The following is a 10,995-nucleotide window of genomic DNA, read 5'->3' on the forward strand; positions in this document are numbered from 1 at the left end:
GGAGGAATGCACCTTACGGAAGAGTGTGCTTGGAGACCACTGCCCTTGGCTCATTTACCTGCTTATGGCATTGAAGAGCTGTATTGGAGCTAACCACCTTTACTGTCTCAGCATTCATATCTCCTTATTTAATAGAATATGTTTGTTTTTATTTTATCTATTCATCTGCTGAGCCATTGCTTTATATACAGTTACCTTTGCTAATTTTAGAAGCTGTATGGCAGGTGTTTTCTGAAGAGGAATGATGACCGACTTGTGGGATAGCAAGCGCCACTTTTAATTGGAAAACAGGAGTTAGTTCAGAAACCAAAGTATTTTATGCTTTTAACAAAATAAAAGAAATTTGAAAAGATAATTTGAAACTAAATGCGTTGGAACTAGTACTGGCACAAGAATGTTCAATAACTGTAGAACTGAATTTCCATATTGCTACAGCCTGCGTGACATTCCTGCTCTGAAACTAGGCTGTCTGCATGAATAAGATCATGTTTTATGATAAAAGTAATGCAGCCTGATACCCTAAAATACTTTAAGACTACAGAGAGACAGAAGTTTATGTAGCATTTGAAAGGGCTTGCTAAAGACAGTGCAAGCAAAGAAGCATAAAAAGCTCCCTTAAAGTGTCAGACAGAAGTGTGCTATTACAGACACAGTTTCAGAGTAGTAGTTAAGTATGCATATCTGTGGGACTCCAGGATTATCGTTTCTTAGCAAATCCTGGAAACTAAGTTTTAAGGTTTATTTGGTTTCCCCTTCAGACCCAAACACCGTTTTACTGGAAGAGATGCATAAAACATACGTATTTTCTAAAACTTTGGTATCCCTGTATTTTGGATAGTTCCAATACACTGAATTAAGCAGCCAGTCTCAAGTTAAAATCATTCCTGGAGAAACTCCAGAAGTCTGGGTGTTCAGTGTCATTGCTTCAGGTCTGTCCCATCTAACTGCCACAGCTACTCTCTGTTTTCTTTCAAGGACATGTTCCTGAAAAGGGCAATGGCTAGTGGAGAAATGTTTCCCACAGGAAACAATAGAAGCAGGGATGCGTAGGAGGACTTGAAAATTAGCATTATTTAAATACTCAGGGAGAATATGTATGACACAGAGAATGGGAAAGGCAGAAAAGTCCAGGTTCATCAGCTGGAAGAAATGCTGGCTTCTGAGCAGCTGGCTTTTCAGAGAAGATCACTGCTTTGAAAGATCTCAGATGCTTCAGCTGTAAGGCTGAACACGCATCATAAATTTTCCAGTATAAGCATTCATGGTGTCTCTAACTGCAGGGTTGCATTTCCGTAGTTGTCATAATCTTCTTCAGATGAATCCTGAGTAGTTAAGAGTGAAGGATAGGAAAACAGCATAATGATTATGGCTAGTAGAGCACGGCATTAAACAATCAGTAACAAACTCTAAAACAACCATGAAAGAGGGAGCTGGTAGGAGGGTGCTGTTGCAATACAGTTACTTGTCTGTGCCACTGTCTCCAAATTTTAGCATATATAAAGCACTATTTTGCTATTGTACCTGCATTGCGGAAAACTAAGACTAACTGAAGAAAATAATTCCTCTATCCTTTTAAGTCATAGAACTAAACACAAGTAACTTTTGTAGTCTTTCCCTTTAGATTCTCTGGAATGATACACTCTTCCCTGGGTTTTTGTTTTAGAGAAGGATCTGGGTCCTTTCCTGACATAGGAGTTACTAAAGGACCTTTGCAATTGGCCTGGACACACAGATCCTACCAAGTCTTTTAGGGAGTGACTTGACTTTCCCAGGAGAGCATCTCAGATGGGGGTTTAGGGGGAAGTAACCACAGCAGTTTCATAAGAATTTTTTAGGCGTAAGAGTGAAGAGCAATTTGGTGTGACTGTGAGTATTGTAGGGAAACAAAGTGGTATCTGGTAAATGGAGAATGAGGAAAGGCTGCAAATGTCACTGAAATAGAAGTATGAGGAGTGAGGCATTGGAATTTTGGGGAGAATTTGAGAGATATAAAAGGGAAATATATTTCTTTGTTATATATATATCTGGGCTGATGCTATGAGCATCCACAGCTAATACTCCAATAATTTGCATTGCCATTTAATTAAAAAAAAAAATCATAGAAGGCCAGAGAGGTTACACTCTTTCACTCTTTCTCATTAAATATCCCATTGGAATTTTCAGGAGGAGTACAGAGGTATTTTTCTCCTTAACAACTCATCTATGTCTTAATCCTTCTATCATAGACTACTGTAGCTAGTGGCTTATGAATTTCTTTTTTAAGGTGAAACTACCTTTCTTACAATGAAATTTTAAAATAGTCATGAACTCCTTCCATTTCCTGTCTGCTGAGCAATATTACACAGCTCAACAGGGTCAGTACGGTCATATCTTCCAGGCTGTAAGAGGAAGCTTGGTGTGCATAGATTTTCTGCCGCTGAAAATGAAAACCTTGCCACTATACCTAGACTGCAGAGCAGATGCTGTATGCAGCTCATCCCATACCCCTCAGCCTCCCATCAGTGCACAACAGAGGAGTTCACCACAGCCTCTTCCTGGCTGCTAAGTCCTCCCCCAGGGAAATCAGGACAAGGAAAACAGTGCACACCTGGGATTCTTCCTGACATGTGAACCACATGTTACCAGCACATATTGCCCATCCCATGGGACAGACATAACAGGGAGAGAGTGCACCCTGCACTGTAGCTGTTCCTCTATGGCTCTGTGTCTTTGGAAGATTTCAGACTTCTGCTGATGCGGCTTTGCTATTTAAAGGTGAATATGCACCTAGTGCCTGCATGCCTTGCCTTCCTTCCAGCTCAGTCCCTTGGCAGACTTGTATTGCAGGAACTTGATCTTGTTCAGCTGAAGCAAACTGTTCCAGCCCTTAAATCAGAAATCTCCTCTTATAACCTGTGATCAATGTTCTGTGTATGGACAGAGCTGTGCGTATATGTCCCTTGCCTACCAGTGACTCTCTTTCCTGGAAGCTGCACTGTCTCTGCTCAGTCAGGCACACAGCTCCTCTGCCTCCTTACACTTCAGCCTAATGTTACATAGAGACTAGGATAGTCTCCTACATCTCATAGCCCACCAGAACAAGATAATACATAAAGGATAAGACATGCCTCCCACCTTGGACCCATAACAAGATCTAGGGCAGAAGTATGGTCTGGCATAGGAAAACTTGCCTATTTGCAAAATACCAAAGAAGAATGATGCCTGAGTGGGTTATCTGCCCCCCCCTGCTTCCACTGCAGTGTTTTGCAATAAACATTTGTGTCAGAAAAATACTCTCTTCACTAGCTTTTTCACTAAGATTTTTAGACTTAAAAAAAGAACAGGAACATTTGGATCTGCGGTTGCTCCTGATTGCCTCCACAAGCCCATAACTGAATTTTCACAGGAAAAGGAGGCAGGACCGGGAAAATGTATTCATTTCTTGAAATATCTGTCAACACTTGAATTCCTGCTGCAGCATATATGAATTTCTCATGGGAAGAGAGATTAACTATTGTCTAGAAAAGTTCAGAAATGGAATATGCTGCACCAAAGGGGATGCTGAGAGATGGAATGGCATTGAGTAATTGCACATATGTTGTACTTTTTGCGCTCACCAAGAAACATGCCTTGCGGACCTTCTATGTAATGGAGATAATTAGGAAGTAAGAAAATTAATGACTGATCAATTAACCTACACATTGTTATCAAAATGAATTACTTAACCCAGAATCCCACTCAGTGCAGCAGCTGCTGGTAATAACTATTTCATGCTCAGCTTGTGGAAGACGTGGGAGGGCTGCGACGTTCAGAGGGACCTCCGGAGCTCTGAGCACCTGAGGAGAGCAATGGCAAGGCTGGGAGCAGTGGGCTGTGTGACAGCTGCAGGGCTTGGGACATAGTGCTTGCTGCTAGGCCACCTGGTTTCCAAAACACATCACATCCCAGCCTAGCTCTGTTTTCTGCCTGTAACTTAACTTTGATGGTGCACATCAAGAAAAACACAGTCTTGTGGCACTAGTTTGATTTCTAAGTCCCCTAAGGATGCAAAATTAAGGACTTTTGGTTTTTATTCTGGTTTCTAAGCAACACTTTTGTCCGCAAAGCATCTCAATACCTCACAGACTGTGAAGGTCTGAGAGATAAAAATCTATTTTTAGCACAATTATACATAACATGAAGTGAAAAACCAGAGGTTTGCTTGAGAACCACCCAGGAAAATTAGGGAAGAAATCCAAATTTTCAGGATTGCAATACAGCTGCCCTAGCACAGAGCCCTTTCTTTTCCTTAAAAGTTATATCTGGCTGTATATATTTATAATCTACATTTTGATGCAGTAAGAGCTAAAGCAACTAGTATAAAATGGAGATATAGCAAGCTCTAGGAGGATTTCTCGTCATTGGGACACCAAGGTTCTGCTCTCAACTTAGCCATGGACTGGCTTTGAAGAGGGCTGGGAGACTGTTTTCCCCCTTTACAAATAACCATGGTTTCAGTGGCATTTTGTTGTTTACTAACGCTTTGGGTCTTACTGATGAAATATTATAAAAGATGGTACATTTGTCCAAAACTGTTTTTAATTTTGTGGTTTTAGCATACAAGATATTCAGGAAGGCACTTTTTTATATAATACTTAGAAACTTTTGATGTACAAGGCTTGGGACTCTGGAGAGAAGAATTTAAGACTGCAAGTATGTATGCAAGCAAGGGCTAAAACCGCCATTGCTCATTTTTTGCTGTCCTAAGGGTTAGCTCCTTGTTTGTCCTGGCATGTGGCTGCTTGTAAATTTGGTAACAAAAAATGGTACAGAAAGGCCTATAATTCTGCTTTGGACTATTTTTCACCTTTCCCCTTGGTCACAATAATTTTCTTTGACTAGAAGAGCAGGCTATGACTTATGAAGTGCAAAGGAATAATACACTGTGCTGTCAGCCTTTTGGTATGTTTGCCAGAGAGGAAAGTCAGCTTTTCTTTACCTTCAGCAAGTAAAGGAGCCTAGAAATTTTTCCATCTACACAAACACACAGCCACCATCTCCAGAGTGAGAAAGAAATACAGAGCATTTTGACAATTTCCCTCAACCACCTTAGTTTAATTTCCCTATTTTTCAGCTGTTCCAGGAGAATTTTCTTTCTCTTCTTATTCACAGGACTCCAGGGTGCTGTCACATATATCTCTGTGAATGATTCAGACCAGTAAGAGAGATTGAATGTGGAAAACTTACCTTCTGGTAATACCTACCAGACGTGGTAGTGACTCTGCTTAGCTGACACCTCCTGCATTGCTTGAAAGGGTGAGGAAGGGCTCTTGCTTCAAGGAGGCCATTGCTGGTAGTGGTGGAAACAAACATGCCCTTTCTTATTCGGAATTTTATGTAATAATCAAGATTTTAAGAAGCTTCTTCATTTCCACTCCCACAGTTTATTCCAAACTTTCACAAAAACTTAGCTGTGCAATCACAGTCAGAATTGAACCATTTCCATAGAGCATTTTTGTTTTGCCAAATTCCAGGGACAGAAATATACCATCACAGTTCTCCCAGCCCATTTTATTGCCCAGTGGTGTGTATGTCCGTGACATTTCTGTCCATAAGCGTTGCTGACATGGCCTGTCTGCAGCAATGTATAACATCAGAGGATTTCTGGCCTGTCTTCAATTCATAAACCTTTTGTTATACACCACTTGTCACTAGAGTTCAACTATTTTAGTCTGCTGTTAATATGTGATTTGTTTTCCCTCCTGTTTCACTGGTAGCTGGAGTGCCTAGTACAGAAGGGTTGCTTTCATCTCTGTCCTACAACTCTGTAGCTGCTCATTTTAGAAAAGAGTGGGGATATGTTAACCATGGTGCCAGCTTTTAGAGAACTGTGCATTGGCTCAGATTTTTTTCTTGCAAGACAAGATTCATCACAAGCCACTCTTAAAAGAAATTTTCAGGCATGAAAATTTGCTGCAACGCTGTTTAGCCTGTAGCCAGGAGAAGCTTATACTTTCACAGTCCTAATTTAATTTTGCTCTAACATGCTTATCCTTGTCTGGCTTTCTCAATAAGTTCTTAGCTGCTTCAAGTATGTAAATTTTAATTCAGCAATGGACGTAGGTTATTCTGGTCAATGAAGGTGTTTCTAAGAAGAGTACAGAACAAGACTGCAATTGAGATGGATATTTATCACTGGTGGAAGTAGCTTGGCTAAAATAAGAATGTGCCTGAATTTTCACCCAGGTGCTTTCATTGCAAGTACTTAATCCTGAACCTGCCTTCAGGCATACAGGAAGACCTGTTGGAGTCTGGGTCATTTGAGATCTGTGTTTCCCATTTAATCTTGCAGAATCTCATTAATTTTTTTGATGCTGCTTTTTCATTTCCCCTTTATCTGAAAACTCTGAATCAATTAATGTTTCCTTATGTTTCACCTTTCCACCTATAAGTTCCTCCTTTAAAAGCTTTCCATCTAACTGACAGCCTTCCTGTTGAGCTCAGATGTGTACCTGGTTTTTTTTTTGTTGCTGCTGTTGGATAATTTAGGCTTTGAGAAAGATCTGAGTCTGCTGTCATCTAGTTGACTTACCTCAGATGAGCTACTTACTGATGAGCTTAAACACTGAAGAAGTGTTTAATTGACCTTAACTTCAGCAAGTAAAGGAGCCTGGAAGACTTTACATCTACACACACATACATCCTCTTCAGAATAAGAGAAAAATAAATGTAGAGCAGTTTAACTTGTGTTTCATAAATAGTTACCTAAGCAAACAAATAAATGCTTGAGCCTATTGAAAGGATTTCTACTGAGGTTTCTAAAATCCAATACTTTAAAGAAACACCAGACCTGATGACAATCCAGCAAACCTCTGTATATAAGCTATGTCACAATCCTCAATTGAATGTTGATATGTGCAATATAAGAACTGTATAATCCAAGGCCTCTGCTCTGCTCAGTGAATGGGTGGACTGTGTTCAGGGTATTAGGTAGGAACATCCACCGAAAACAGCTCCTATATGTAAGATGCCTGGTGATATACGGCAGAACTTGGCATCTTTTGAGGGAGAATGGAAGTGCAACAAAATGCTTGTGTAGCTTTCAGTGCTCCCTTGGAGAGCTAGTGTTTTTCAGAGGTTCCAGAGTCATGAAGAGCAAATCACACCAAACTTCCCACAACTGTCCGAAAACAAGAGCCCAGATTCTCAGCGCAGTCAATGGAGAGGGGTGGTGATTGACAACTGAGAAGCCAGATGTCTGAATATATGAATAATTCTCAGTATGTGCTTCTCACTTCCTGGGTGCACAAATTTAGCCTCTGAGACTATTCCTGGTCCCAACTAAAAACATTTGAGAACTGTTATCTGAATGCATAATGTGCTACGTAAACCTAAATCCTGTGAATAATCAGACTTAAACATTTTAAATGTAACTGGAAATCAGCAGAGACAATTCTGTATCAGAGCAGTTGCACATCCACTGCCTTACTGCTCTTGGAGGCTACAGAGACTAAAGTACAGAAGAGAGCTCCACAAAAAATGTCTATGCTGAAATACCCACATCTCTAATCAGAAGAACTGAATAGCAAACAGTAAATGAGTCATAGGACCATATACTGCACAATGCAATTAAAGAAATATTGTTCATTTGTTATGAGAGAAGCCAAGTGGCTGGACTGTACAGCAACACCAGCATTCACAAACTAAGTGAATTACTGGCAGGAAGCATTCTGGTAGGCTTGTAGTCTTGCAAGAAGGGATGCAGAGCAGGAGACTCCTCCTGCAGCAGTAAATGCTTTTGTCAAGTATCCATTTGCTGTGAAGATGGTGATGGCAGCATTTACAGGACATTATAGTCTGGTATGTTCACAAATAGATGGAGAAAAAACTAGTTGGATGATGAGTCACACAAGGTAGACTAACAGATTTTCCCTACTAGTGTACCTGTTACTATTAGATTACTGCAGGGATCTATCCTGGGGGCCATCATGTTATCTTTGTCATTGTTCTAGAGGAGATGATGGAGTGTTCTCTCATCAAGTTTGCAGATCACACCAGATTGGAAGAGGCTGGTTGATGTACTTGAGGGCAGAGCTGCCATCCACAGGGACCTAAATAGACTAACAGGAATCTGAATCACAGAGATTCAGCAAGGACAAATGCAAAGCTGTGCACCTGTGAAGGAAGGACACCCCATAGCCTGGGGACCGGCTGCCTGGGGAACACCCTTGCAGGAAAGGGCCTGTGGATCCTGGGGGACAGCAAGCTGAGCATGAGCTAGCAGTGTGCTCTGGCAGCAAAGAAGGCCAAAAATATATGTATCTGGGTTGTATTAACCAGAGCATAGGAAGTAGATCCAGGCAAGAGATTTTCCATCTCACCCCCAACACTTAGACTACATTTAGAGTACTGTGCTCTTTTCTGTTTCCCCTCTCCTCCTCCCTCCCCCACAGTACAGGAAAAACATTGATAAAATGGAAGGAACTCAGCAAAGAGTCCCCAGAACACTTGGGTCTTGAGAACTTACCCTGTGAGGAGAAACTGAGGGATGAGGACTGGCTCAGCCTGCAGAAGAGGCAGGTTTGAGAGCACCTAGCAGTAGCCCCCCAGCACCTGTTGGAAGGTAATGTCAGAGGCAGTGCCAGGCTCTTCACAGCATGATGAGAAGACAAGAGACAAAGGGGATAAGTGGAATCAGTTGGGGTTGAGACTGGATTTAAGGAAAACCTTTTTTACACAGAGGATAACCTGGCAGTGGAACAGGCTGTCCAGAGAGGCTGTGAACAGCCACATCTTGTCTTACAGCTGACCCTGTGTTCAGCTGGATGAGAGACCTCCTGAGGTCCCATCCAACCTGACTTAATCCCATCAATTTATGACATCAATACTGGAATATGAAGTGGTATGTACATATGTGAGGAAATAAATAAAAATTTGCTGAATAATGAGAGCAAGCCAAAATACCGTTAATGCTCTGCTCTGAGGAAGGCCTGGGTCCTATGCAAAGATACAGCATGCAGCTACCTAATTACTGAGTAATAATGAATATTACTGAAAGAACGAAATTATGTTTTCACAGGCAGTCTGAATTCCATTATTTCCTGACTTTGAGAAGCTTGACTTTTCAGCCTTAATGTCGTTTTAACACAGTTTTCATGTAATATTCTATAAACAACACAAGAGGTTTTACACTGAAAATGTGCTTAGATATTTGTTTTATCACTGTGCAATAGGTTCCTCTCCTTGACAGATTGTCGTACCGATATGGCTTGCTTGCTTTGCACTTAATCATGCATGAAGCATAAACAGGGTGAAGGTTGTTTCATTTCAAAGTCTATGAATGGTAATCTTGCTGGCTGCTGCACTGGCCAAGTACATTAGGGTGTTATGCAGTCTGTTGGTTCAAGTGGCAGGCTTGTAAGTCCCAGGAGTTAAATGCTCATATTTTTGTACCTTCATGTTTGTCTCTGCCAACTGGACCTGTGTCAGACTGGTTTTGGACAGATCAACAGATCAATTCCTCTGTAATCAAACTGACATCAATCATCTTTTCTAAGAAAAAAATTAACTCTATCCCAGCCAAAACCAGGACACTATTGTCAACTAAGACCCAAAATCCCTGTCTACACAGAACTCTCACTGACATCATCAGGAGCTCTGATCATGGCTGCAGGATTTGATAAAATATGAACTGTTAAAAACAGGGAATATTTCAATAAAACAAAAAAATACAGCTCTATATTTAAACATAGAAGTTGTCCCAGTACACTAGTAAGAAATTTACCTAGCCTATATCCCTTCTGCAAAGAGATACATCTGCAAAGTCTCTGCTGCTGGTAATCTCAGATCATCTTGGCCCAATTCGTACATGGAACTGGCATAACATATCCCCTGGTGAAAAAGGTAGATAAACAGCATGGTTGTGAATATTGCATTTCATATAACTACTTCTTCATACAGTAAATAAGGGTTATTTGTGTGTGTGTGTATATATGTGTAATTGAGGAGAAAAAAATTTTTACTTTTTAAAGGAGAAGTAAAAGGGTGAAGACAAAAATGCAACCTATTTTATAACTTGCAGTATGCTCCCATCCTGCAAGACAGGTATACATCTGCTAAACTGGAACTGCTGAATCTTCACTGCCATTGCTGTTCCTTCATCTGCTACCACAAAGCAACAGCAACGACGGGAGGAAGATTTACACAGTTTATTACTATAAATTACTTACTTCTTAAGTGGAAGATAAAAAGTAAGCATACCAGAAAATATTCTTTGCATCATGTCCATTCATCTGTCCTCTTACTTCACCATACCAGAAAGACCCACTTATCACAATAAAATTTGTTTTTTTAAAGATTTTTAATAATGGAAGCATTAGACTTTTGCCACAGTTTGCTGCCACTGGCATTGGACTGAAAAGTTGATAGGGAGCTAACCTGTACTTGGCAGCAGAATAAGTCTCACACAATTTGTTTCAGATGTCACAGAAATGTTGCCACTGAAATTGCAGATATTCTGGTTAAAATAGCACCTAAAAGTAATAAAAAGAAGGCTTTTAATATCTGTTTGTTTGTTTTTAATTGCTGAGATTTTCAGGATCATAGTATCACAAGAATTGCAGTAAGTCCTTCTTATCCAGTACCTGCTTTCTGACCAAACCAGTAGGAAGTAAGTTGGAATTTAAGAACTGAGTTGCATTTTTCTAAACTAATTGCTAATGACAGAAGATACCCATTTTCTGTAAAGAAGGATGATGCACTAGCTGTTCAATAGCATTAACAACCTTCCCCCCGCGTTTTAGACTAAGTTTTAAAATATGACATGTAATTTTGACAGCTGGGACCAGTGGTTGAGCAGGTGTAAGTGTTGGAGTTATATGACCGTATGACTTCATTGTTTAAGCTTACACTTCAGAGTTTAAGGCATACGCATGTGTAGCAACCGCCATTTTAACTGCTAGGAGGAAGTGAACCAGCCATTTCCAGCCCTAAAAATATGAGTCTTTGCAGCTTGAACAGAAGGACTGCATTTGGGAG

The 10,995-nt window shown here is 40.5% G+C and overlaps 1 long non-coding RNA gene across 1 annotated transcript; it reads right to left on the reverse strand.

Annotated features, from left to right (window-relative positions):
* Positions 1-251: 251 nt before the first annotated feature.
* LOC133266364 (uncharacterized) lies at positions 252-8,713 on the reverse strand. The gene is made up of 2 exons (XR_009742344.1): positions 8,486-8,713; positions 252-1,322 (listed from the first exon to the last, which is right to left on the reverse strand). It is a non-coding gene; the product is annotated as an uncharacterized LOC133266364 (long non-coding RNA).
* Positions 8,714-10,995: the final 2,282 nt, after the last annotated feature.

Source organism: Pezoporus flaviventris, unplaced genomic scaffold (assembly GCF_033815535.1).
Source record: "Pezoporus flaviventris isolate CSIRO_AGI_PZ_B2104156 unplaced genomic scaffold, CSIRO_AGI_Pfla_v1 ptg000007l, whole genome shotgun sequence".
Taxonomy (NCBI): Eukaryota; Metazoa; Chordata; class Aves; order Psittaciformes; family Psittacidae; genus Pezoporus; species Pezoporus flaviventris.